This window comes from Phocoena sinus, chromosome 10 (assembly GCF_008692025.1).
Source record: "Phocoena sinus isolate mPhoSin1 chromosome 10, mPhoSin1.pri, whole genome shotgun sequence".
NCBI classification, from domain to species: Eukaryota; Metazoa; Chordata; class Mammalia; order Artiodactyla; family Phocoenidae; genus Phocoena; species Phocoena sinus.
This window is the reverse complement of record NC_045772.1, coordinates 81,928,800-81,942,159: the sequence shown is the minus strand read 5'-3', so window position 1 is coordinate 81,942,159 and position 13,360 is coordinate 81,928,800. Positions and strand designations below refer to the sequence as shown.

At 37.6% G+C, this 13,360-nt stretch overlaps 1 protein-coding gene across 3 annotated transcripts in view; it reads left to right on the top strand.

Moving 5' to 3' along the window:
- RASSF8 (Ras association domain family member 8) overlaps nt 1-13,360 on the top strand; it is a 131,007-nt gene that overhangs the window by 98,789 nt on the left and 18,858 nt on the right. The window lies entirely within an intron of this gene.

The window sequence follows — 13,360 nt, the reverse complement described above, 5'->3', positions numbered from 1 at the left end:
CAAGGTAGACTGGGACACCAACAGAAGATGTAATTGCAAACCAGATGGCTTTTTATGTTCCTTTTTAAAAATAGTACTGCAGCAAGAAATGCAACCCAATGGTACATTATTTTTGTTTTTTTTACTTAGATTTTATACCAATAAAATCAAGTTGTAAGGTCCACCTTCCATGAACATTTAAGAAAATTAGCAAGAACAAGCAACACAAAGATTTTTCATGGCAATGTTCCTATGTCAGTGGCAACCCCCATTTTATGTTCTGTTTTCATAGAGTTCTTTACAAGAGCAACTCCCTCAACATCTTCTGTACTGGGCACTTAATTAAGTTTAATCACTTAATTTCAGTTTTCCGAATAATCTAAATTAGTATTATTCCAAAGATTGGCTAACATCCATCCACGTGACCTTGATCGAATGATAAAATTTGGCTAGACCTCAGCCTTCTGTGTTCAGTGAAATTATTATGCTAGTTGTTGGCCAGCAGGTTGCTAGCTCCGAAAGGAAAGATATCTTATCCATTTGGTTTCAGTGAACTCTATGAAATGAGTGACCTTTATCTGTCTGGAGAAAGTACCATCATGTGTCCATCCCTCCTTGACATCTCTAGGTGTAAGGAATCCACAGCTTCCTTTGAACTTTCACCACATAGAGCCAAATTGTTTTTGAGTGATTTTGGTAGGCTTGTGACTTGGAAAGAAGAATACTGCAAGGCTGGAATAGCAGAAAAAAATAAGAAAGATGCACATGTTATGGTTAGTAGCATTCGTGTGGAGTGGTGGCATTCCAGTTAAAGCTGACTCAGGGTTACTACCACTAGTGAGATTTTGACCATCATGAATTGGCTTACAATGAGGGCTGTAGGGGCTTTTGGAGGCCCTGACCTAGACTGAATTGTTCATTTTTATGTATTGGTCTTGGTTCATTTCCATCACTTTTATGACATCCCTTCAGACCCACCGAGTGGCCATTGTCTCATGCCACCCTCCCTGACCTCTGCATGCCTTGTTCTCCTGTGACCCTTTTCAAGGTGTGAATTTCCAGGTTAAATTCCCAAGCAAAACACTTCCTTTATCAGTGTTCTGTCAGCCAGAACTCAAAGAAGAATTCAGTCTAATAAACATGTCCTTGTATTTCCATGGGGTATCAGAATGATTTTACAAATGGTAACCATTTTGAAGGGACTAGGGAATAAATGACTTTTTGGTGGTGTCAGTTAGTATTAGATTAGTAAAAGGAATTATTTCGAATAAGAACTTGCTTTTGAGATTAGCTTTGGTTACTGGAAATATATCTCTCTATTCTCTAAAATGGGTAACTGTAAAGATTTTGCTTTTTCTTAAGTTATAATTATTACATAGAAATTCTGTATTTCTGCTCAGAGCTTTAATTGGCAGGTCAAAATTTACTCAGATTGTTAGTTCAGAAATAAGTACTGTCCTGACGAAGTACTGTGCTCCCAAAAGGTTTTTGATCCTGCTCTGTGACCTGTTAGTTTACACCTCTGGGTATGGAAGAAGTCTCCATTTCAAAATCATAGTATAGGTTTAACATTATATGTGATTTAGAAAAATATAATTGTCCATAAGCTATCTGGAGATGAGCTTTGAATAAGAAACTCACCTGAAAATAATGGCTCTTCTAACACCAAATTTGATGCTAAATAAAAAAACTAAAGTTACTAGTTATATTTATTTTAAAAGTTTATTTTTGGGGCTTCCCTGGTGGTGCAGTGGTTGAGAGTCCGCCTGCAGATGCAGGGGACACGGGTTCGTGCCCCAGTCCAGAAAGATCCCACGTGCCACGGAGTGGCTGGGCCCGTGAGCCATGGCCACTGAGCCTGCGCGTCTGGAGCCTGTGCTCCGCAACGGGAGAGGCCACAACAGTGAGAGGCCCGCGTACCACAAAAACAGACAAACAAAAAAAAGATGGTTCTTAGTAGAAGGATCAATATTTTCATATCAATAACTTTAACTTGATTTGTATCATGTTTATACCAGATGCAATTGAAATTTTTTAATATGGGTGCTAATCCCAATTATCATTTCTAATCTCCATTTAAAAACTTTGAGAGTGTTGGCTGCTCTTAGGTACACGGTGTCATAATCTAAAATGTCTTTATTTTCAGGTGCTCTTATTAAAATAAAAATGTTTCCAAAATGTCGCTTTTCTATTGATTTTTTCCTTCAGGAAAAGAAGTTTCTAATTTTTGAAAGTTATAATTTTTACTTCCATACACAGAACAAACTTTTATTGAATTTACACTTTGAGCCAAGCCCCGCACCAGGTACATTTTTTTAAAAGGCATTCTATTTCTCACACATGCCACTTGAAAAGTTATGCATCTTAAGTAATAGACTCAGGATTTGAACCTTGGTAAATGCTATCTCCACTAAATCAATGGTCCCTTGGAAAAAATGGCTTATTCCAGGAAGTAGTTTTTAATGGTGTGAACTTAAAGAAAATGCCGGAAATCTCTAAGAAGCTTTGCTTAATATTAAAGGCAAGAGTTAAAAATTAACACAAATATGCAAACGTATTTTATTTAGGCCTCTGTAAAATAAATGTGGACATAATTTTCCAAAACTGGAGGAGTAATTTGTTGGCTCTGAAAAATGAATCTGACCGTGAGACACTCATTTTGCTGGCATGAGCATTTATTTATCATAGGTTCTCTCAATTAAAACTGTAGTTTCTTAGCACGATTTAGTTGTTTTACCTCTTCTCTTTCTCCTGGAATGGCAAGTTTATACCTACTGTGTGATTGTTGTTTATTAATAGAAATAAATTTCCAGGAGGTGATAGATGAGTTTTCTTAGTATAATTTAGGACATTTTAAGAACACTTATTTAGGTACAGTGAATCCTTTTAGAGAAGCCTGCCTTACTCATTCCTTAGTTTCTTTATTCACCCCAGTTTTGAATATATGCCCCCAAATTACAAGTTTTGAGACCTTGGGAGAGTTAGTTGTTTAAGCTCTCTGAGACTCACTTTTCTCACCTTTAAAATGAGGCCAGTGATACCTAACTCACTGAATTGTGCTGTGAGGAATAAATGAGACACAATACACTGCACTTGGCAGATGGTCGGTGCTCATGCCATTCCTCGCCATAGTTGTGGAGTGGTCATGTGCACATGTAATATTTGGGAAATGTTAGATCGTTGCATGTGTTTGAATGCTGTGATCTGAGGATGATGAGTGATAGAGGAAAGAGCATGGGTTTATTGGATTTAATAGTTAATATGTACATACTGCTTAGCTTTGAGAACTTCTAAAAACATACTATTAAAGAAAAATCCTATGATTTAGACAGGTCCCTGAAAAGAAAAATATAAAACCCATTTTTAGAAGGGATGGCTTCATCCTGGCAATGAAGACTTTTTGTATAAGCAAAAGAGAAAGCTAGGGTTCTATTAAATATTCTCATTTGTTCTATATTGTTCCTGCAAGTAAAACTTTAAACAGTGTATCCATCACTACTTCTCAGTGCCTCAAATTACATTAAAGGGCTGGTAGAAATCTTATTTTTACATGTAGGCAAATTTTCTAAAAGTTAGACGTTTGCATCCAATAGTATAAAATATATTTTATAGGCATTGTTCCCCCTTCCACTCCCCACCCGCCATGCTAAGTCACTGAGTAAGTTTAACAGAGTTTGACCAGTTTCTCTACCCTGGGGTATCAGAACCTTTATCTTGCTGCGCATTGTCTCCCAGAGATGACATGTTACGAAATGTTTCTCAAAATTGTTGGACTGGGGAACCTTATTTCCCCATGGTACATCTCTCAGGACTGCTGTTCTCAAGAATTCATTTTGGGAGGCTCTTATTTTTATTACTAAGGTCATCTTCCTTAGCACCGCTTTTGACATTGTGTACCTTTTTTAACAACCGATTTCTGTGACACCATTTGCAGAACTGCATTATAGCAAAATAATGGTCTTGATAAAAGCAACTTACTTTTAACTGCGTTTCCAAAATACAGAACAAGAGTGTCAAACATGCATAATCTGAACATTGCAGGTCAGGGGCAGGTAACCTATGCCTGGCGTCTGAGGCAGTTTTCCAAAAACCGTTACCTGTATCTGCCAAATTCTGGCTTCTCATTGCCTCTTTTTTTCCTAATGTGTTTTCACTCTCTCTCTCCTCCTCTCACATTGTGCTTCATCCTGTCACACTCTCCAGGTTGTTTTTCATCTTCAGTTCCTTTCCCATTTCTACAGGCAGGCAGCAGGTACCCATAGACATTTTTTTCCTTACATCAGTAATATTTAAACATTAAAAAGTTAATAGGGGCTTCCCTGGTGGCGCAGTGGTTGAGAGTCCGCCTGCCGATGCAGGGGACACGGGTTCGTGCCCTGGTCCGGGAAGATCCCACATGCCGTGGAGCAGCAGGGCCCGTGAGCCATGGCCGCTGAGCCTACACGTCCGGAGCCTGTGCTCCACAACGGGAGAAGCCACAACAGTGAGAGGCCCGCATACCGCAAAAAAGAAAAAAAAAAATGTGATGGTATACTAAAACCTTAATGGAACTTAATAATGAGCCTCATAAGTTTCTTTGAAATAATATAGGTTTCTTGGGGGGTGGGGATAACTTTTAATCAGATCTGATGTCTTTCGTGTTAGGTTTCCCAAGTTTAATATCTTTTTTAAAATAATGCTCTTTACTTTTTTATTTTAATTTTTAAAATTTTTGTACAATTTTAAAGGTTACTTTCCATCCACAGTTATTACAAAATATTGGCTATATTCCCCGTGTTGTACAACACATCCTTGAGCCTATCTTACACTCCATAGTTTGTACTGACCACTCCCCTATTCCCATATTGCCCCCAGCAACTGGTAACCACTAGTTTGTTCTCTGTATCTGTGATTCTCCTTTTTTGTTATATTCACTCGTTTATTGTATTTTTTAGATTCCACATATAAGTGATATCATATAGTATTTGTCTTTCTCTGACTTATTTCACTTAGTACAATACCCTCCAAGTTCATCCATGTTGCTGCAAATGCAAGAAGTTCGTCATTTTTTATGGCTGAGTAGTAGTCCACCGGATATGTACACCGCATCTTCTTTATCCATTATCTGTTGATAGACACTTAGGTTGCTTCCATATCTTGGCTATTGTAAATAATGCTGCTATGAATATTGGGGTGCACGTATCTTTTCGAATTAGCGTTTTTGGTTTTTTTGGATGTATACCCAGAAGTGGAATTGCTGGGTCATATGGTAGTTCTATTTTTAGTTTTTTTGAGAAACCTCCATACGGTTTTCCACAGCGGCTGCACCAGTTTACATTCCTACTAACAGTGTAGGAGGGTTCCCTTTTCTCCACGTCCTCACCAACAATTTGTTACTTGTGTTCCTTTTGATGGTAGCCATTCTGACAGGTGTGAGGTGATATCTCACTGTGGTTTTGATTTGCATTTCCCTGATGATTAGTGATGTTGAGCATCTTTTCATGGGCCTATTGGCCATCTGCATTTCCTTTTGGAAGAATGTCTGTTCAGTTCTTCTGCCTATTTTTTAATTGGGTGGTTTGGTTTTTTGATGTTGAGTTGTATGAGCTATTTATATATGTTGGATATTAATCCTTTATGTCATATCATTTGCACATATTTTCTCCCATTCAGTAAGTTGTCTTTGTTTTGTCAGTGGTTTCCTTTGCTGTGCGAAAGCTTTTAAGTTGAAAGGTCCAAGTTTAATCTTCTAATGAAACATAAGGGACTATGTATTAAATAAATTTTAATTCAGCTTTAAAAATTCAGCTGTTTTTCCTTTTAATAAAATGATTTAATTTTAATATATTAATTTAACACAATATATTAATGTTTGACCATTTTTTCATCTTAACTCATCCCAAGGAAGAATAATACATATTCTATTTTTAGTAAATAGAGTGCCTAGCAGAGAAGGAAACAAATCTTATTTTAAGTCAGAACTCTTATGTTTCCTTTCCTTAAATGTTCTCTAAATGGATTAGGGACAGTAGCACATAAACCTCTTATTTGACACTTGGAGTGCACACCAGCCTATATAATGCTCAAAGAACCTAGCAGTAAAGGAACTTTTTAAACTTTGTTTACTGGATTTCTTACATTTCCTCGGCCTTGGAGCCCTTTTTCCCCAGAAATTTAACATCTTACAGATTTCCTAACTGAGGAACACAGTTTGGGAATCAGCTTGTTGGGGGCAGATGGTCCTTCCTCTGGGCATAAAAGGGGTTAGTGAAGCCGCCTTGGCGCTGCAGTGGAAGCAGAGAGAGCTGAAGCAGCACTCTGGGAAATTACAGTGTGACAAAAAGGTTTCTTTTTAAGACTTATTTATTATTTATTTATTTATTTATTTTTGGCTGCATCAGGTCTTAGTTGTGGCATGTGGGGTCTTTCGTTGTGGCGTTGGAGCTTCTCTCTAGTTGTGATGCCTGGGTCCCAGAGTGTGTGGGCTCTGTAGTTTGCAGCATGCAGGCTCTCTAGTTGAGGCGTGCAGGCTCAGTAGTTGTGGCACGTGGGCTTAGTTGCCCCACAGCATGCGGGATCTTAGTTCCCCAACCAGGGATCGAACCTGCGTCCCCTGCATTGCAAGGTAGATTCTTTACCACTGGGCCATCAGGGAAGTCCCAACAAAAAGTGTTTTTGTACCGTCCCTAGAAAAAGTAATTAGGTTTATTCTCATTCATCTCACATGTGTTCTGACTCATCTACCCAGGTGACCAGGTACCCTCAAACTGTCTTAGGTCCTTTAACAGAATGTAAAAGGACTAAGTTACTATTTGTAGTAAATACTATTTTATAGGAAAAGTTCGTATTGTTTTTTAAATAAGTTTTTAAATGATCAATTAATCCTGAAATGGCCGTGCCATTGTAAACCATTAAACAAGTTTAAATATTTTCTTTAATTAAATCAATGTTTATTACATCTCATAAACTTTTAACATTCTTTTTTAAAAACAGCAAAGAAATAGGAAGATCACAGGACAATGGGCAAACAAATCATAGATTGATTAAAGATTTATTAACACAGGAAGTGTTGAGATTTTAAAAACCCACAGAAAAAAGAATTGTGTGTAATTGATTTTTAGTAGGCTAATAATAACATTCTAATCAATAGAAAAAAATCAAGACATATTGTTTGACCATATGAGAATGCAGAATTTTCTGCTTCACCTATAATGCAGCTAAACAAAATATTAAACACTGGGGAAACACAGCAAGTTAAAAAAAAGTTTACATTATTAGAATAACTCTTAAATTGAAGACAGTTAGAAAATGAGTATTTGCAGTGCTGGACACCCTATGCCAAACAACAAGCAAGACGGGAACACAACCCCATCCATTAGCAGAGAGGCTGCCTTAAATCATAATAAGGCCACAGACACCCCAAAACACACCACCAGACGTGGACCTGCCCACCAGAAAGACAAGATCCAGCCTGATCCACCAGAGCACAGGCATTAGTCCCCTCCACAGGAAGCCTACCCAACCCACTGAATCAACCTTAGCCACTGGGGACAGACACCAAAAACAATGGGAACTACAAACCTGCAACGGTAACCTCCTCCTGCGAAAAGGAGACCCCAGACACCATAAAGTAAGATGAATGGGAAGACAGAGAAACACACAGCAGATGATGGAGCAAGGCAAAAACCCACCAGACCTAAACAAATGAAGAGGAAATAGGCAGTCTACCTGAAAAAGAATTCAGAATAATGATAGTAAAGATGATCCAAATCTTGGAAACAGAATGGAGAAACTACAAGAAACGTTTTACAAGGACCTAGAAGAACTAAAGAGCAAACAAACAGTGATGAACAACACAAGAAATGAAATTAAAAATTCTCTACAAGGGATCAATAGCAGAATGACTGAGGCAGAAAAACGGATAAGTGACCTGGAAGATAAAATAGTGGAAATAACTACTGCAGAGCAGAATAAAGAAAAAACAATGAAAAGAATTGAGGACAGTCTCAGAGACCTCTGGGACAACATTAAACACACCAACATTCGAATTATAGGTGTCCTGGAAGAAGAAGAGAAAAAGAAAGGGACTGAGAAAATATTTGAAGAGATTATAGTTGAAAACTTCTCTAATATGGGAAAGGAAATAGTTAAACCAGTTCAGGAAGCAAAGAGAGTCCCATACCAGATAAATCCAAGGAGAAACACGCCAAGACACATATTAATCAAACTATCAAAAATTAAATACAAAGAAAAAACGTTATAAGCAACAAGGGAGAAATAACACACAAGGGAATCCCTAAAAGGTTAACAGCTGATCCTTCAGCAGAAACTCTGCAAGCCAGAAGGGACTGGCAGGACATATTTAAAGTAATGAAGGAGAAAAATCTACAACCAAGATTACTCTACTCAGCAAGGATCTCATTCAGATTTGATGGAGAAATTAAAACCTTTACAGACAAGCAAAAGCTAAGAGAATTCAGCACCACCAAACCAGCTTTACAACAAATGCTAAAGGAACTTCTCTAGGCAGGAAACACGAGAGAAGGAAAAGACCTACAATAACGAACCCAAACAATTAAGGAAATGGTAATAGGAACATACATATCAATAATTACCTTAAATGTAAATGGATGAAAATGCTCTCACCAAAAGACATAGACTGGCTGAATAGATACAAAAACAAGACCCATATATATGCTGTCTACAAGAGACCCACTTCAGACCTAGGGACACATACAGACTGAAAGTGAGGGGATGGAAAAAGATATTCCATGCAAATGGAAATCAAAAGAAAGCTGGAGTAGCAATTCTCATACCAGATAAAATAGACTTTAAAACAAAGACTATTACAAGAGACAAAGAAGGACACTACATATGATCAAGGGATCAATCCATGAAGAAGATATAACAATTGTAAATATTTATGTACCCCACATAGGAGCACCTCAATACATAAGGCAAATACCAACAGCCATAAAAGGGGAAGTAGACAGTAAAACAATCATAGTAGGGGACTTTAATACCCCACTTTCACCAATGAACAGATCATCCAAAATGAAAATAAATAAGGAAACACAAGCTTTAAATGATACATTAAACAAGATGGACTTAATGGATATTTATAGGACATTCCATCCAAAAACAACAGAATACACTTTCTTCTCAAGTGTTCATGGAACATTTGCCAGGATAGATCATATCTTCGGTCACAAATCAAGCCTTGGTAAATTTAAGAAAATTGAAATCGTATCAAGTCTCTTTTCCAACCACAACGCTGTGAGACTAGATATCAATTACAGGAAAAAATCTGTAAAAAATACAAACATATATAGGCTAAACAATACACTACTTAATAACCAGGAGATCACTGAAGAAATCAAAGAAGAAATCAAAAAATACCTAGAAACAAATGACAATGAAAACACAACCCAAAACCTGTGGGATGCAGCAAAAACAGTTCTAAGAGGGAAGTTTATAGCAATACAATCCTACCTTAAGAAACAGGAAACATCTCAAATCAACAACCTAACCTTACACCTAAAGTAATTAGAGAAAGAATAACAAAAAAACCCCAAAGTTAGCAGAAGGAAACAAATCATAAAGATCAGATCAGAAAGAAATGAAAAATAAATGAAGGAAACGATAGCAAAGATCAGTAAAACCAAAAGGTGGTTCTTTGAGAAGATAAACAAAATTGATAAACCATTAGCCAGACTCATCAAGAAAAAAAGAGAGAAGGCTCAAATCAATATAATTAGAAATGAAAAAGGAGAAGTAACAACTGACACTGCAGAAATACAAAGGATCATGAGAGATTACTACAAGCAACTCTATGCCAATAAAATGGACAACCTGAAAGAAATCGACAAATGCTTAGAAATGCAAACCTTCCGAGACTGAACCAGGAAGAAATAGAAAATATGAACAGAGCAATCACAAGCATTGAAATTGAGACTGTGATTAAAAATCTTCCAACAAACAAAAGCCCAGGACCAGATGGCTTCACAGGCAAATTCTATCAAACATTTAGAGAACAGCTAACACATATCCTTCTCAAACTCTTCCAAAATATAGCAGAGGGAGGAACACTCCCACACTCATTCTACGAGGCCACCATCACCCTGATACCAAAACCAAAGATGTCACAAAGAAAGAAAATTACAGGCCAATATCACTGATGAACATAGATGCAAAAATTCTCAACAAAATACTAGCAAACAGGATCCAAGAGCACATTAAAAGGATCATACACCATGATCAAGTGGGGTTTATCCCAGGAATGGAAGGATTCTTCAATATACGCAAATCAATCAATGTGATGCACCACATTAACAAACCAAAGGAGAAAAACCATATGATCATCTCAATAGATGTAGAGAAACCTTTCGACAAAATTCAACACCCATTTATGATAAAAACCCTCCAGAAAGTAGGCATAGAGGGGACTTTACTCAACATAATAAAGGCCATATATGACAAACCCACAGCCAACATTGTCCTCAATGGTGAAAAACTGAAACCATTTCCACTAAAATCAAGAACGAGACAAGGTTGCCCTCTCTCACCACTATTATTCAACATAGTTTTAGAAGTTATAGCCACAGCAGCCAGAGAAGAAAAAGAAATAAAAGGAATCCAAATCGGAAAAGAAGAAGTAAAGCTGTCATTATTTGCAGATGACATGATACTATACATAGAGAATCCTAAAGGTGCTACCCTAAAACTACTAGAGCTAATCAATGAATTCGGTAAAGTTTCAGGATACAAAATTAATGCACAGAAATCCCTTGCATTCCTATACACTAATGATGAAAAATCTGATAGTGAAATTAAGAAAACACTCCCATTTACCACTGCAACAAAAAGAATAAAAGGTAGGAATAACCTACCTAAGGAGACAAAAGACCTGTATGCTGAAAATTATAAGACACTGATGAAAGAAATTAAAGATGATACAAATAGATGGAGAGGTATACCATGTTCTTGGATTGGAAGAATCAACACTGCGAAAATGACTCTACTACCCAAAGCAATCTACAGATTCAATGTAGTCCGTATCAAACTACTACTGGTATTTTTCACAGAACTAGAACAAAAAATTTCACAATTTGTATGGAAACACAAAAGACCCCGAAGAGCCACAGCAGTCTTGAGAATGAAAAACGGAGCTGGAGGAATCAGGCTCCCTGACTTCAGACTATACTACAAAGCTATAGTAATCAAGACAGTATGGTACTGGCACAAAAACAGAAATATAGATCAATGGAACAGGATAGAAAGCCCAGAGATAAATCCACACACATATGGTCACCTTATCTTTGATAAAGGATGCAAGATTATACAATGGAGAAAAGACAGCCTCTTCAATAAGTGGTGCTGGGAAAACTGGACAGCTACATGTAAAAGAATGAAATTCGAACACTCCCTAACATCAAACACAAAAATAAACTCAAAATGGATTAAAGACCTAAATGTAAGGCCAAACACTATAAAACTCTTAGAGGAAAACATGGGCAGAACCCTCTGTGACATAAATCACAGCAAGATCCTTTTTGACGTATCTCCTAGAGGAATGGAAATAAAAACAAAAGTAAACAAATGGGACCTAATGAAACTTAAAAGCTTTTCTGCAGCAAAGGAAACCATAAGCAAGACAAAACTACACCCCTCAGAATGGGAGAAAATATTTGCAAAGGAAGCAACTGACAGAGGATTAATCTCCAAAATTTACAAGCAGCTCATGCAGCTCAATATCAAAAGAACAAAAAACCCAATCCAAAAATGGGCAGAAGACCTAAATAGACATTTCTCCAAAGAAGATACAGATTGCCTACAGATACATGAAAGAATGCTCAACGTCATTAATCATTAGAGGAATGCAAATCAAAACTACAATGAGGGGGCTTCCCTGGTGGTGCAGTGGTTGGGAGTCCGCCTGCCGATGCAGGGGACACAGGTTCATGCCCCGGTCTGGGAAGATCCCACATGCCATGGAGCGGCTAGGCCCGTGAGCCATGGCCACTGAGCCTGCGCATCTGGAGCCTGTGATCCACAACGGGAGAGGCCACAACAGTAAGAGGCCTGTGTATCGCAAAAAAAAAAAAAAAAAAAACTACAATGAGATATCATCTCACACCGGTCACAATGGCCATCATCAAAAAATCTACAAACAATAAATGCTGGAGGGGGTGTGGAATAAAGGGAACCCTCTTGCACTGTTGGTGGGCATGTAAATTGATACAGCCACTATGGGGAACAGTAAGTATGGAGGTTCCTTCAAAAACTAAAAATAGAACTACCGTAGGACCCAGCAATCCCTTTACTGGGCATATACCCTGAGAAAACCATAATTCAAAAAGAGTCATGTACCAAAATGTTCATTGCAGCTCTTATTACAATAGCCAGGACATGGAAGCAACCTAGGTGTCCATCAACAGATGAATGGATAAAGAAGATGTGGCACATATATACAACGGAATATTACTCAGCCATAAACAGAAACGAAACTGGTTATTTGTAGTGAGGTGGATGGACCTAGGGTCTGTCATACAGAGTGAAGTAAGTCAGAAAGAGAAAAACAAATACTGTATGCTAACACATATATATGGAATCTAAAAAAAAAAATGGTCATGAATAACCTAGGGGCAAGATGGGAATAAAGACGCAGACCTACTAGAGAATGGACTTGATGATATGGGGAGGGGAAGGGGTAAGCTGAGACAAAGTGAGAGAGTGGCATGGACATATATATACTACCAAATGTAAAATATATAGCTAGTGGGAAGCAGCCGCATAGCACAGGGAGATCAGCTCGGTGCTTTGTGACCATCTAGAGGGGTGGGATAGGGAAGGTGAGAGGGAGGGAGACACAAGAGGGAAGATATATGGAGACATATGTATATGTATAACTGATTCACTTTGTTATAAAGCAGAAACTAACACACCATTGTAAAGCAATTATACTCCAATAAAGATGTTTTAAAAAAAAAAGTTTAAGACAATTATCAAACTCCAGTTAAATAAATGGGTAGAGGACAAGCAGATCATAGATGGGGAAGTTGTTAGCCAACGAAGGAATTAATATCCTTCAGCTAATATTTTCTGCACACCTATGCCTTATGCTGCACTTGGTGTTGAAGTTTCAGTGGTGTAGACAACACTCTCGGTCCCTTGGCCAAGAGTGTGAGGCAAGGAACACAGGGAACAAACAGATGCTGACAAGGCTGTGGAAACTGGTTCAATTATTTGTGATTCCTAAAATGACAAAAAAACTTTTTTTAACCTCAGAAATTATCCTAATGAAGTAATTTTTGTAATAAATTAGTTTGTATGTTGAGCAGTAGGGCTTGGTCAAGTAAATAAGATTTCTTTGGTCAATGGAGAGTGACTTTATGATTAATAT